The 16,060-nt window shown below is 37.2% G+C and overlaps 1 protein-coding gene across 1 annotated transcript in view; it reads left to right on the top strand.

Annotated features, from left to right (window-relative positions):
- Positions 1-3,680: 3,680 nt before the first annotated feature.
- The window catches only part of foxp4 (forkhead box P4), a 201,205-nt gene continuing 188,825 nt past the window's right edge, over positions 3,681-16,060 (top strand). The window contains exon 1 of the mRNA XM_062986129.1: positions 3,681-3,741. The gene's annotated coding sequence lies outside the window, so the exon portion shown is untranslated. The remainder of the gene's footprint in view (positions 3,742-16,060) is intronic.

The following is a 16,060-nucleotide window of genomic DNA, read 5'->3' as shown; positions in this document are numbered from 1 at the left end:
CATAATTATTATTAAATAATATTTAAATATTAAATAATTATTATTAAATAGTTAAATACATATATACATATTACATATCTTGCATACATTTTATTAAATGATATTTAAATATTAAATAAATAAATAATAAATAAATGATATTATTAGTTTTACACCAGTATATTTAAGGTACTCTGATTTTCTCACATCTCTTAAAAACTTGCCAGTTGGTGAAGGCTGTACTTATGAGTTAAACATTGGAGATGGTCCTAAATTCTAAAACATTACCTTTACTGCCCTATAAACAACTGATGGGGCATAATATTATTAAATAAATAAATAATAAATAAATATTACATATATACACACATACTTACATAGCTTGCATAAATATTATTAAAGAAATAATAATAAATACATTATATATATATACAGTGTATCACAAAAGTGAGTACACCCCTCACATTTCTGCAGATATTTAAGTATATCTTTTCATGGGACAACACTGACAAAATGACACTTTGACACAATGAAAAGTAGTCTGTGTGCAGCTTATATAACAGTGTAAATTTATTCTTCCCTTAAAATAACTCAATATACAGCCATTAATGTCTAAACCACCGGCAACAAAAGTGAGTACACCCCTAAGAGACTACACCCCTAAATGTCCAAATTGAGCACTGCTTGTCATTTTCCCTCCAAAATGTCATGTGACTCGTTAGTGTTACTAGGTCTCAGGTGTGCATAGGGAGCAGGTGTGTTCAATTTAGTAGTACAGCTCTCACACTCTCTCATACTGGTCACGGAAAGTTCCAACATGGCACCTCATGGCAAAGAACTCTCTGAGGATCTTAAAAGACGAATTGTTGCGCTACATGAAGATGGCCAAGGCTACAAGAAGATTGCCAACACCCTGAAACTGAGCTGCAGCACAGTGGCCAAGATCATCCAGCGTTTTAAAAGAGCAGGGTCCACTCAGAACAGACCTCGCGTTGGTCGTCCAAAGAAGCTGAGTGCACGTGCTCAGCGTCACATCCAACTGCTGTCTTTGAAAGATAGGCGCAGGAGTGCTGTCAGCATTGCTGCAGAGATTGAAAAGGTGGGGGGTCAGCCTGTCAGGGCTCAGACCATACGCCGCACACTACATCAAATTGGTCTGCATGGCTGTCACCCCAGAAGGAAGCCTCTTCTGAAGTCTCTACACAAGAAAGCCCGCAAACAGTTTGCTGAAGACATGTCAACAAAGGACATGGATTACTGGAACCATGTCCTATGGTCTGATGAGACCAAGATTAATTTGTTTGGTTCAGATGGTCTCAAGCATGTGTGGCGGCAATCATTTGAGGAGTACAAAGATAAGTGCGTCATGCCTACAGTCAAGCATGGTGGTGGGAATGCCATGGTCTGGGGCTGCATGAGTGCAGCAGGTGTTGGGGAGTTACATTTCATTGAGGGACACATGAACTCCAATATGTACTGTGAAATACTGAAGCAGAGCATGATCCCCTCCCTCCGGAAACTGGGTCGCAGGGCAGTGTTCCAGCATGATAATGACCCCAAACACACCTCTAGGACGACCACTGCTTTATTGAAGAGGCTGAGGGTAAAGGTGATGGACTGGCCAAGCATGTCTCCAGACCTAAACCCAATAGAACATCTTTGGGGCATCCTCAAGCGGAAGGTGGAGGAGCGCAAAGTCTCGAATATCCGCCAGCTCCGTGATGTCGTCATGGAGGAGTGGAAAAGCATTCCAGTGGCAACCTGTGAAGCTCTGGTAAACTCCATGCCCAGGAGAGTTAAGGCAGTTCTGGGAAATAATGGTGGCCACACAAAATATTGACACTTCAGGAACTTTCACTAAGGGGTGTACTCACTTTTGTTGCCGGTGGTTTAGACATTAATGGCTGTATATTGAGTTATTTTGAGGGAAGAATAAATTTACACTGTTATATAAGCTGCACACAGACTACTTTTCATTGTGTCAAAGTGTCATTTTGTCAGTGTTGTCCCATGAAAAGATATACTTAAATATCTGCAGAAATGTGAGGGGTGTACTCACTTTTGTGATACACTGTATATATATCATATCTTGCATAAATTGTATTAAATGATATTTAAATATTAAATAAAATAAATAAATAATATTAAATAAATAATAAATAAATAATATTATTAAGTTTTACACCAGTCTATTTAAGGTACTCTGTTTTTCTCACATCTTTTATAAACTTGTCAGTAGATGGACTGGCCGCTTGGAATTACCCCTGGATTGCCCCCCTATATACGTATATTACATATCTCGCATAAATTTGTATTAAATAATATTTAAATATTAAATAAATAAATAATAAATGAATTATAAAAAAGTATTATATATATATATATATATATATACACACACACACACATACATACTTACATATCTTGCATAAATATTATTAAATAATATTTAAATAATAAATAAATAACATTAAAGACATTATTAAATATATAGATATATAATATATAAATTACATATCTTGCATACATTTGATTAAATGATATTTAAATATTAAATAAATAAATAAATCAATAATAATAAATAAATAATAAATAAATAATATTATAAGTTTTACACCAGTATATTTAAGGTACTCTACCTTTCTCTCACATCTCTTAAAAACTTGCCAGTAGGTGGACTGGCTCACTGCTCTGTGATGGACTGGGAATATACTAAAGGTGAATGAATGGGTCAGTATATAATCAGGCACCTGATGACTGGTTCAGCCAACCCAGAACCTTAGAAACCAAGGCCGTACTTATGAGTTAAACATTGGGGAAGGTCCTACATTCTAAAACATTACCTGTACTGTCTTATAAAGAGCTGATGGGAACACTGATGGATCCTAACAATTCAAAACACAAAGCTAGTGAGTGGAATATGTTAATTTATCTGAATATTGGAGGGGACATGCCCCCCGTATTTATTAGTATATTATGTAAACTCTTTTACATACTGCATAGATACTTTTGTGTGATGCATGGAGAAAAAAAGCTGAATGTGTGGACTTGTATCTCCACACACACACACACACACACACACACACACTGTTGGAGAAGACAAGCGGAGGGGAACGGAGGAGGGGTGTAGCAGAGGGGTGTACAGAAGGGGAGTCGCGGAGAGTGCTGTGGATTGGAGAATTGGACTGTAGCCGGAGCGCGCACCTGTTTTAGGCGCATTACGGTAGAGTCAATTGTCCCCGCAAACACATCAGCAAGTGAGAAGCCAGTGCGCGCAAGCCGGAGTAATTCAACGCTGATTTCTGCACTAAGGTGCAGGACGAGGGTTGAAAGCGAATGCAAGTCTTGTTAAGACTTCAGAAAGAGAAACAAAGTGAGAAGTGAGTGAGAAGAGGAGAAAGGGAAGGACGGGAGAAAGAAGAAGACGCTCCGATTGCTTTCACTAACTTTTCCCGAGCGGTGACGGACCATGAGCTAGTGCGCCGCGGCAGGGGTATTGTTTCTACTTTACCGTCCGATCTGCTCGAGGAGAATTATCAAAGCAAGAGCAAAAATCAGATCAAGGACTGATAAACAGTTAAAAGTAATGCTTCGGCAGTATTTATCCTAGATCGCGTTTTTTCCCCCTCGTTTTTGTGTTTCTCTGCGGGGTGTGATTCGGCTGTGGAATCGCCGGGACGTTTCAACCGGACCTGGGAGCGACAACATCCACATGGTCGAGCGCGCAACGTGAAACTTCACTTCTTCCGAGTTTGCCAACAGGTTCGTGTATTTTTGTTTGTTTGTTTGTTTTGTTTGCATCTTGTATTACTTTTGTTTTCCTTCATTTGTTTCACTTTTTATTAGTTTTGTGTTGCTTTGCTTTAAAAGAGGTTTGTTTTGAATTTTGTATGGCGGCGTGTTTGTCCAAGCGCGTCGTTCTATCGCGTTAGTAGAACAATAAACAAACTAACTAAAAAACTAAACAAAAAACGCATATTTAAAAATATATTAAGACTTAAAACCTGACGGACTACTTTTAATGTGTTAGAATTCTTACTTTTAATGTGTTGGAAAAGTAAAATAAACCTTTAATATATATATAACATGACTAGTGCGCTGTTAGAAATTCAGAAAGTCTGTATTATTGTAATTTATTATGTTAAATAATACAAAAATTTAATTATCTATAATTACAACTTTAAGTTAGTGAAAGTTCACTTTTTGTCTGGTTCTTTTTTAATCCATTGAACGCGTTAGTGAACCGTGCTGCCTTCACTTTTTCTCTGATTCCTACTGCAAATACTTTGTTATCCATATTTCCACCCTAATTTTTTTTATTACTAACCAAATTCCTCAGATAAATAGTTTAAACCTTTCTTTCAGAGTTTTTCATCATTTTATCCTCAAAAGTTGAGTCAAAAAATCGAAACTTCTCAATCGAAAGTCTCAAATCTTGTCTATTATGCCAGAATACACAGTTAACATGTTGACTTTTCACTTCTTCAACTCATTTACTACACAAATTATTGCAAATTAGCTATTTTATATACTGTACTATAAAATCAGTTTAACCAGTTTATAAAATTTAATAAACATTTAATTATTAAGCAATAATTTGTACATTCTCTTGTGTGTGCATGCTGTGTGTGCACTTGCACGCAGCGTTCAAGACCGTTCAAAATTAGCATAAAACAGTTAACGCGCTTTAATTTTAATAAACACTCGTGTTTTTCAACTTTATAAACTACAAACTAAAAGTTTTAATGAATAAAAACTAAGATAGTATTAAGAAAACATAAACAGATATGGATAAAATATTTATCTTGAGTGAAAAATAAAATTTTTAAATGTACATTTGCCGACTAGCTTACAGACAGTACTGTAGTTAAAAATTACAAGATAATTAAATGATCTCTATAAAATTAGGTCTTATAACGCTTTTACGAACAGTTATAGCTGTGTGGTAATTTCTAGGGTTAAACTTGTAATAGTTTAAAAACTTAACGTTTATTTAGAATGAACAGTTATATCTGTTTAAAATAGGCAACAGTAAATTGTCTGTATTAATAGGTTTTCAAGTCACACTATTTCATGTCGTCGTTTTTAATTAAATGTAATGTTTGTGTAATTTTTGCACGTTTTAATGCCAAAATATCAATTATCCTAATGCTGCACAATTGTGTATTCTCTGAATGTGAATGTTTTCCTATTTCTTCATTGTAGTGTGTGAAAAAATACAATGATAAAATATATTAAAATCATCTAATATTTATCACACACGTATTCACATTTATTAAAAGGACAAAAATGCATCAAGGAAGCAAAAGTTTACATAAAGACAATGATTCACCTGCAATCTGTGCTATCTAGATTATAGCCTAATGATTGACCTAGGTTCCTCTTGCCACAAATTTTCCCTGCCATCAAAAAATTACACAGGATGGCACAGTGTCTGACATGCGTGTTATTACGGCTTGATTGATGCGGGATAGGGCTTCGGGCACTATAAATTTTCGTCTGACCTTCTGGCATTCCTGCCGTTGCTTGTGCCATTCACAGAACAAAGCGTACATTTCAGTTGAACCCACTGATCACACTTAATGACAGTTGAATAATGCCTACAGGTTTTTTTTTTACTAAATAATTGTGACTTTTAGGGAATTTAAAAGTGGTTTCATGGTAAATAAATGTGATCAATGAAATTATCCATACTTTAAGGTTCTTTGTGGATTTAAAAACTTTATTGATTTATAATTATGATCATAATAAGGATAAACGTACTTTTAAATGTATATTCTTGGACCTAAATGCATGAGGGATGAATTCAGCATGACGACCAGCTACATGATAATTAGAGGATAATTCACAGGATGACTTGTGGGCTTTTGTACGGCTTCAGGAGCCGCAAGTGGCCAGATACTTTTTTGCACAACAGATTCAGCCGAATACAAAAAGCAGGAGGTCTGTTATTCATTCTTTTGGGTTTTTATTTAGTAGTTGTTTCCTATGGCTATTAATATTGTGCTTTTTAATTGTGTATTAGATTAAAAATGCTGGTTTTGGATGAAGGGGGATTAAAAGTTTTAATTGGAGATTATTGAGAGTTAAGTGTTCGATAGATTGTTAAATTTGTGTGTGTGTGTGTTTTTTAAATCTTTGTATTGTTTTACATTTTATGCAAAGGCAGGGCAAATTTGACTTATATACAAGTGTGTGTGTATATATAGGCAATGTACAATCTCAAAATTCAGATAAGCCCCAGTCAAGTGATATGGATGTGGATTTTCATTTCTCATTTCAAGCACTTTTGCTTTTTCATCACTTGTTGCCTACCATTAAACACTTGTGTCCTTTTTAATATGTTAGTTTCCGCACGAGCACTTTTCCCCCCATCAAAGTGTTTTTCAAGAGTAATACACAGTGATCTGTAAAGGAGTTTTATTTTATTGTTTAACCTTGCACTCGCATACATCCCTGCCTTTTGAATACGTCCACGTCCACGCTAAATACGCCATGATTAAGTTCGCCTCTTTTCTACTCCTCCGGCGAAAGGTCAGGCTGGGATTTTACGGCCGTTCGCCTCCATTGAATGCGTCACCTTTGGTGCTGACCGGTAGTAACCGGCGGCGGAGGAACGGTGATTAAACATGTGGTTTTAATTGAAGATGTTATGCGGTGGAACGCCAAGCCCGGGTATTTTCTGGTGTGGATAATAAATGATGCTGGTTTTTAGACAGTCAAAATGCAGCTTCATTGTGTTTAAAAAAATAGACACTGCTTTACTTTTAACCCAAATTTTGTTGGGATACAATGAATCCAAAAAGAACAGGGTAACAAAAATCCAGTTTCTTAAAGTGTGTGTGTGGCATTCATAGGGATTAATCATTGTCGGAACTTTAGTTCACACTATATTCCTTATATACAGGCAAGACCTAAGTGTCTTTTCCGTATTTACTGCTGGGAGTGAGATAATGATGTGTTAAAGATCAGTAAAAAGTAAAAAATATATATATAAATAAATGAGTGACAATTTAAAGTTGATGATCCTGAATGGCTGTACAGGTATACTGGGTATTTCTCTATATACACTGATAAGCCATAACATTAAAACCATCTCCTTGTTTCTACACTCACTGTCCATTGTAGTTCTACAATTACTGACTGTAGTCCATCCGTTTCTCTGCATGCTTTGTTAGCCCCCTTTCATGCTGTTCTTTAACGGTCAGGACCCCCACAGGACCACTACAGAGCAGGTATTATTCAGGTGGTGGATTGTTCTCAGCACTGCAGTGACACTGACATGGTGGTGGTGTTAGGGTGTGTTGTGCTGGTATGAGTTTTTTTTTAACACCTCACTGTCACTGCTGGACTGAGAATAGTCCACCAACCAAAAATATCCAGCCAACTGTGACCACTGATGAAGGTCTAGAAGATGACCAACTCGAACAGCAGCAATAGACGAGCGATCGTCTCTGACTCTACGTCTGCAAGGTGGACCAACTAGGTAGGAGTGTCTAATAGAGTGGACAGTGAGTGGGCACGGTATTTAAAAACTCCAGCAGCGCTGCTGTGTCTGATCCACTCATACCAGCACAACACACACTAAACCACCACCACCATGTCATTATCACTGCAGTGCTGAGAATGACCCACCACCCAAATAATACTTGCTCTGTAGTGGCCCTGTGGTCCTGACCATTGAAGAACAGGGTGAAAGCAGGCTAAAAAAGTATGTAGAGAAATAGATGGACTACAGTCAGTAATTGTACAACTACAAAGTGCTTCTATATGGTAAGTGGAGCTGATAAAATGGACAGGAGGTGGTTTTAATGTTATGGCTGATCAGTGTATATAGATATTGGACTTGTGTCTTTTTATTTAAATGGACAGTTGTGGAGGATGGTTGCCATTATGGCATCATAAATGCCTTACATAAGTGTTAGATAAATCCAACTTGTGTGTTTTATCTATAGGTCAGTTAACCTAGTTAGTTAAAAGTACATTCATTATTGATTGCACAGCATGATCACAGGCCATTACGATGTGATGGATGTCTTTAATATAACCGCCATATGGAGCTTTGCATATTTGCACAAGTTTTGCATCACCTGTAAAAAAACAACAAAAAAAAACAGAGAAAAGAGATGATTTCCAGATGACAGACTTGATGATCCTGATTAATTGTGTACAGAGGGCATGATTCATGCCAGGTTTTCGGAGGTTGGAGTTTTTGGAGAACCAGCGTAGCTGGAGCTGAAATCCGTTACCATGCATGTGGGTTAATTATCATTGATAAGTTGAGGTCTCATTTATTCTTCACATACCGTCAAGGCTTGGAACGAATGTGCAGGATTATCGTAAGCTTTAATGATGTTATAAATGCCTCAGCTTTTCATGTTGCTCATTGGTAAATAATAGAAAAGGTGTATTAAAACTAGGAACAAACTAGAAACCACCTTTTACTTTTATTTTTGACTTATCTAGTGTATTAGCAGATTCGAATCCAAGTTCACACACAGGCAAAACTCTCGCCTGTATCTTCCCTGCATGGACCTCCATATCCTAGCCCAATATGACGTGATAGATGTTCCTAAGGTCCTGGAGCTCTGCCAGGCGGTGAGGCCCACTTCCACAAAGAAGTGACGGAAACCTGGAAAGTCACCGAAAGGGAAGCACGAGTGTCCATGACAGTATTAGAGTATCAGCGGCAGAGGTGTTGCTCATTATTCCTCCGGATCCATTAGCCTGGCGTCCCGCGAGAGCACCGGACAGACAGCGGCCCGGCTTTACGGCCTGTTATCGGCGCACGGCGACGGAAAAGCCTCGCTCTCGAAGCACTTCCACGAGAGTGGCAGGAACAGGAAGGAAAGTACAGCTAGATGTAGATTTAAGTTGTGGAAGCAATTGAGAAGTGTTCGTAGTAATACCGCCCACCCAGCCCACTCAGATCAATACCTAAATGGCAGCATCTCAGTTGGCTTAATCTCCGAGATGCCCGTCTGTAACGTCCGCCGCCCAGACCCAGCACAAAGCAGCTCCCGCTAACTTTGCATTCTGGCTGACAGCTGTATTTGGGTTATGGATTTTCTCTCAATCCCGCTCTCCTCCCCTATCCCGAACCTCCGTGGCCCCCGTCTTTCACGAAGGTCCTCATAACGCGGCCGTTGCCGCACGCTGTATATTTAAAAAAAAAAAACTCTCGGTTAAAGTCTTGACAAACCATCACGTCCATCAAGAGCGGGAGGGGGTTGAGAATACATATCAGTAAGCTCCTCTGGAGAGAAGAAAAAAAGGCTGAAAGAAACTTTTTAAAGCCAGCGTGAAAGACACGCCGGTGTCGGATGATGGACAGCCACGGGGAACGAATAAAATATATTATATTTAAGATACAGATTAGACTCGGGTGGAAGTTACGCAAATGAAACGCTATCAGATTGGAGCCGGGTGCTTTTGTGTTTTTCTTAGCTTTTAGTCTCTTGGAAGCAACAAATCTTTGGACAGCTTAGAAAATGTGATCCAACTCTGGTAAAGGTGTGTGAAGAGTTTGGAGTGGCACCGTGTCGCCCAGTAGGTCCTTGCGACCATAGAAATGCTAAATCTGTACTGTATTGCTGTATTAGAATGAAAAAGAAAAAGGTCCGATATCCCCTGGATGGATAGGGATGCAAGCTTATGTGTTGATTTCCTATACACCGATCAGGCGTAACATTAGGACCACCTTGCAAATTTTGTGTTCGCCCCATACGCAACAAACTGCGACCACACAGGCCAGCCTTCGCTCCCCACGTGCATCAATGAGCCTCGGCCGCCGATTTACCACTGTTCCTTCCTTGGACTGCTTTTGATAGATACTGACCACTGCAGACCGGGAACACCCCACAAGACCTGCAGTTTTGGAGATGCTCTGACCCAGCCGTCTAGCCATCGCAGTTTGGCCCAAATCCTTACGCTTGTCCATTTTTCCTGCTTCTAACACATCAACTTTGAAGATAAAATGTTCACTTGCTGCCTAATATATCCCACCCACTAACAGGTGCCGTGATGAAGAGATAATCAGTGTTATTCACTTCACCGGTCATTGGTCATAATGTTATGCCTGGTCGGCGTATGTCTGATCTGCTAATATGAATCAGTCATAGAGTCAGGATTTGAACCCTATTAAAAATTAGTAGTGCTACTGAACAATTTCTGTTGACCCAACACAGACACAAATGTGATATTTCAGCTTTGTCAAGTATCAAAAATGATGATCTAGTTGTACTACAGAGTAAATACAGTATTATTATATACATGGTATGAGACATTGAATTGTAGCCATGTGCAAGCTAAGCATGAGGCAAAGATGAGGCAGGCATTTCTTTTCCTCTGTCCCTATGGGAGGCTCTCATTGTAAAGTGGCCAAGTGTGTGTGTGTGTGTGTGTGTGGGGGGGGGGGGGGGGGGGGTTTGTAGGACTCTTTAAGAATGGCGTAGCTGCCGTATGAGCCAAAGACTTCGTCAGCACACGGTCAGTCAGTGTACACAGCAGATTTTGTTGCTTCTTTTAAGAAAAAGAAGGAACGATATGTGGAATATGTGGTAGAGAGGCTACATGTCAAGTTGTTGAATGTTCTGATATCTTATTTATAATATATAGAATTCTCATTATTTATACAAGTGCCTAATATACAGTATAAGATTAAATGAAACAAAAGGAGTCATTTATGCCTGTTTGGTCATTATTTACTGTGTGTACGTTAACTTTGGTGTATCTGCTTTTTATCGTCTGTTTAGAATATTTATCCCACCATTTTTGTTCAGCTTTAGAATCAAAACTCACTCATTTACATGATTGAAATATTAAGAAATGCTGTGCTGCAAAATGAACAAAACAAGACTTGTTTATTTAAATGCCTTTAAATTAGACTCTTGTATTCAAAACTTTTTTAGTTTTTGCTGGATTTGACATGTAAAAATGTATATATAATTTATAAATAATGTTATTTATAATTATTAATATTATAATATGTGATAGCTCAGTGGTTAAGGTACTGGACTAGTAAACAGAAGGTTGCCGGTTCAAGCCCCGCCACCACCAAGTTGCCACTGTTGGGTCCCTGAGCAAGGCCCTTAACCCTCAATTGCTCATCGTGTTCCGCTCACTGTGTAAGTCGCTTTGGATAAAAGCGTCTGCTAAATGCTGAAAATGTAAATATTTATTTCTCAATTATTTCTCAATTTAAATTTTTTTCCCAATATGTTGACTTAATTTAAAAAAAAAAAAATTCAATACATTTCACTAATTGGGCACTAAAATGAGCAGGAAAAAATTGTTCTTATTGTAAACAAATTAAATAATAATAATAATAATAATAATAAAATTAAATTAAATTAGACTCGTATTCAAAACTATAAAGTCGTATTAACTACTGTTAACATGTTAACTACTTTTTTTGCTGGATTTTACATATTGTAAAACATGTTGACCAATCATTATTCAATAATAATAATAATAATAATAATAAAGAACTAAATCTATAACTAATTGGCCACTAAAATGCTTAGACAAAGGTTTGTCTACTATAGAGAAATTGTTCTTATTGTTCCTTACAAACCAGGGATCTCCAAACTTTTACATAACATGTTAAAATACACTTATTATTAAAAAAATAAAAATAAATCTATACCTAATTGGGCACTAAAATGATCAGAAAAAAAGTTTGTCTACTATAGAGAAAATGTTCTTATTGTTCCTTACAAACCAGGGACCTCCAAACATCAAGATGCTGGTTTCTTTCAATATGGATATTTGTAAAATGCTGTGCTGAAAAATGAACCAAACAAAACACAAGACTTATTTACTTAAATGCCTTTAAATTAGACTTTTGTATTCAAAACTGTAAAGTCGTATGTCTATGTTAACTGTTTGTTTTTGCTGGATTTGACATTGTAAAAATGTATATATCATTTATAATTTATTTATAATATAATTTATTTATATTTATCAATATTATAAAAATTTTTTTTAACTAAATTTTTTACCATTTTTTCCCAATATGTTGATGTTATTATTAAAAAAAATTAATAAATAAATTTATAACTAATTGGCCACTAAAATGATAAGAAAAAAGTTTGTCTACTATAGAAAAAACTTTCTTATTGTTCCTTACAAACCAGGGACCTCCAAACCTTTACATCAAATGGTAAAAGACATGTTTATTTATATGCTGTGTTTTTTTTAAATGGATATTTGTAAAATGTTGTGCTGAATGAACCATGAAAAAATGAACCAAACAAAACACAAGACTTACTTACTTGAATGCCTTTAAATTAGATTTAAAACTATGAAGTTGTATGTTTAAGTTAACTGTTTGTTTTTTGCTGGATTTGACATTTTAAAAAGAAATATAATTATTTATTTATATATAATTTATAAATTTATTTATAATGTATTTTATTATTAATTAATTTATTTTATTTATATAACATTTTTTCTAATTTTTTTTCCTTTATTATTAAAAATAAATAAATAAATCTATAACTAATTGGGCACTAAATGAGCAGGAAAAAAGTTTGTCTACTTTTGAAATTTTTTTCTTATTGTAAATAAATAAAATAAAATAATAATAATAATAATAAATAAAATTATACTCATTATACTTATACTTGTATTCAAAACTATAAAGTTGTATGTCTACGTTTTTTTTGTTTTTGTTTCTTTCTTGCTGAATTTTACATATTGTAGCTAGACGACTGGGTCAGAGCATCTCCAAAACTGCAGCTCTTGTGGGGTGTTCCCGGTCTGCAGTGCTCAGTATCTGTCAAAAGTGGTCCAAGGAAGGAACAGTGGTAAACCAACAACAGGGTCATGGTGACCAAGGCTCATTGATGCACGTGGGGAGCGAAGGCTGGCCCGTGTGGTCCGATCCAACAGACGAGCTACTGTAGCTCAGATTGCTGAAGAAGTTGCTGGTTCTAATAGAAAGATGCTTTTACACTTGCTGAATGCCTTGCAAACAGTTAAGGGCATTACTCAGGGGTCCAACAGTGACCACTCGGTGGTTGTGGGGCTCGAATCAGCAACCTTTGGTCCAATCATTGGTCCAGTACCCTAACCACTGTGCCACCACTGGTTTCTAAAATATAGGGCAATATAAAATACAGAAGTAAAGGGTCATACTCTTTTTTTTTTTTTTCTTTTTCTGTTGTACACACACACACACACGACGGGTGTGGGGGGGTTGGGGGGTGTGTGTTGTGTATACGCTCACACTTGCTGAGCTGTAGTAACCATTGAACAGAACTGCTTATTGCACTGTGGGCTGCGGGCAGCAGGCATTGTTGACTGAGGCACATCTGCCACTATATTATCCCCAGCTGTTATCTACATAATTGTATAATACCCCTACGACACACACACACATACACACACACACACAGAGTATCACTTGCTTTTTTCCCCTCTGGGCAGAAATCACAGGCAGCGTGTCCTCAGGGTTGATAGAGGGATCTGCGGTCGGCTTGGGTTGCAACGGGCACGAGAGGGGGTGGCACCGCATGTGTGATGCCTGCCCCTGCGCTCGGTGCCAGTCGGCTGACATCCGTTAAAGGATTTCGAGCTTTTTTTTATTTTGACTGTGTGAGTTTTGCAGGGATTTGGCTTTTATGTGTTTAATATTTTTTGAAGCTGTACGTTACATCAGATACTGTTAAAAATCTCAGGACACAGGTGGATCCAGATGTCATTTGGACTCATGTTAAGTCTTTATTTTTTATAATTTTCACAAATAAATCGTAGTACTTTCAGCTTTGGAGGGTATTTTTCCCGGCCTTTTAATATCTGAATAAATAAAGCATATATTTATTATATACAAATATATTATAACACTTAAATTATGTCTTTTTTGAATAGCAAAAATCTTGAATTTACACTTGCTGAATGCCTTGCAAACCGTTGACGGGTAAGGGCATTACTCAGAGGCTCAACAGTGACCACTTGGTGGTTGTGGGGCTTGAACCAGCAACTCTTAGATCATTGGATGTGCAAAGTGACTTAAATAAAATAAAATAAATTGTTGCCAAAAATAAATAATAAATAAAAAAAATAAAAATAAAAATAAAAATAAAACCCAAAAATAATAAAGATTACAAAAAAAAAAAAAATTATAAAAAAAAAAATAAAAAAATATTAATAATAAAAATTTTATTACATTTAATTTAATTACACCAAAGAGCAATTGTTTCTTTTTTAATAATTAACATTTACTGCATTTTATTCTTAATTACATGTTATCCTTGTAAAATATAGATGAAAAGGTTGTAATTTAGTATCTGGGAAATTAGCTCACTTTCATACACAGATATACACTGATCAGCCATAAAATTAAAACCACCTCCTTGTTTCTACACACACTGTCCATTTTATCAGCTCCACTTACCATATAGAAGCACTTTGTAGTTCCACAATTACTGACTGTAGTTCATCTGTTACTCTGCATGCTTTGTTAGCCCCCTTTCATGCTGTTCTTTAATGGTCAGGACCCCCACAGGACCACTACAGAGCGGGTATTATTTGGGTGGTGGATCATTCTCAGCACTGCAGTGACACTGACATGGTGGTGGTGTGTTCGTGTGTGTTGTGCTGGTATGAGTGGATCAGACACAGCAGCACTGCTGGAGTCTTTAAATACCGTGTCCACTCACTGTCCACTCTATTAGACACTCCTACCTAGTTGGTCCATCTTGTAGATGTAAAGTCAGAGACGATCGCTCAGCTATTGCTGCTGTTTGAGTTAGTCATCTTCTAGACCTTCATCAGTGGTCACAGGACGCTGCCCATGGGGTGCTGTTGGCTGGATATTTTTGGTTGGTGGACTATTCTCAGTCCAGCAGTGGCAGTGAGGTGTTTAAAAACAGGTGTCTTGCTTACCATAATCAGAAATGGGATCAGCATCAGTAGAGAGGAAGCGTGATGCAGTTGGGTAATTGGATACGACTAGATTGGGGTAAGTTTGGGAATAAAGTTGAAATCAAGGATTAAATTGTAAATAAAATGAAAATGTTGATTCATTTTTCAAAACTTATATAATCACAATTTGTGTTTGTTTTCCATTCATATGTGGATTAAAAAAGTAGTTGAAAGTAATTAAAAAGTGCTGGCTCTACAGGTTATGCAGCTGTATCCTTAGCCGCATGTTCCTTTATGATGTCACAATGGTTATGGTTGAGCCTTTTCAACTGTCTATGACCCACTGAAACCTGTAAACTGTTATTTTTTTACCTCATGCCTCTTGTCTTATAAAATAGCCCCCCATATTACATAAATTATGCAGCTGTATCCATAGCAGCATGTTCCTTTATGATGTCATAAAGGCCATTCGTCCTTTATGACCTCACAATGGTTATGGTTGAGCCTTTTTAACTGTCCACGACCCAACTGAAACCTGTAAACTGTGTTATTTTTTTTACCTCACGCATCTTGTCTCATAAAATAGCCCGCCATATTACAAAAATGATGACGTATACCCCCAAAATTTAGTAAATTAGGACCTGATCGGAACACACAGGTAATATTAATTTATTAAAATGAAATGTTTGTAAGGGAAAGTTTACAAGTCGTGCACTTTTCCGAACACGCCCATTGCAAAGCGTTTGGCTGTAATTAAGCGCTTTCTTTCTTTCAACAGCAGATGCTCCCAACACCGCCCCCCCCCCCCCACACACACACACACTCAGCATGAAGAAAGACTCATTATTTCTCTTTTAGTAAACCCAGTACTGTGTGTGTGTGTGTGTGTGTGTGTGTGTGTGCGCTCATGCCTTTCGTCCTCTAAACCCACTCAGACTGACATCTCCTCTCCAGCAGCCTCATTCAGAAGATGTTTTATAGTCCCTTTTCTTGGCGAGATGGATAAACCGTGTGTCGACTCTTACGCGTGTGGGTCCGATTTCTCAAACATCGTCGCGTAGTTTCCATCGCTAGCGCATAGCGAGTGCTCATTTCCCAGCTATTTTCCAGCCCGTTTCCAGTCTCTGCTAATCACTTAACCAGCGCTAGAGCTAAATCGATCGCAGCTCGATTTGCAACCCAGCATTCGCTTCTTTGTCTTTATCCATGTCTC

The sequence above is a fragment of the Trichomycterus rosablanca genome, chromosome 24 (genome assembly GCF_030014385.1).
Source record: "Trichomycterus rosablanca isolate fTriRos1 chromosome 24, fTriRos1.hap1, whole genome shotgun sequence".
Classification (NCBI taxonomy): Eukaryota; Metazoa; Chordata; class Actinopteri; order Siluriformes; family Trichomycteridae; genus Trichomycterus; species Trichomycterus rosablanca.
Note: the sequence above shows the minus strand (reverse complement) of the source record. Positions and strands in the feature narration are given on the sequence as shown.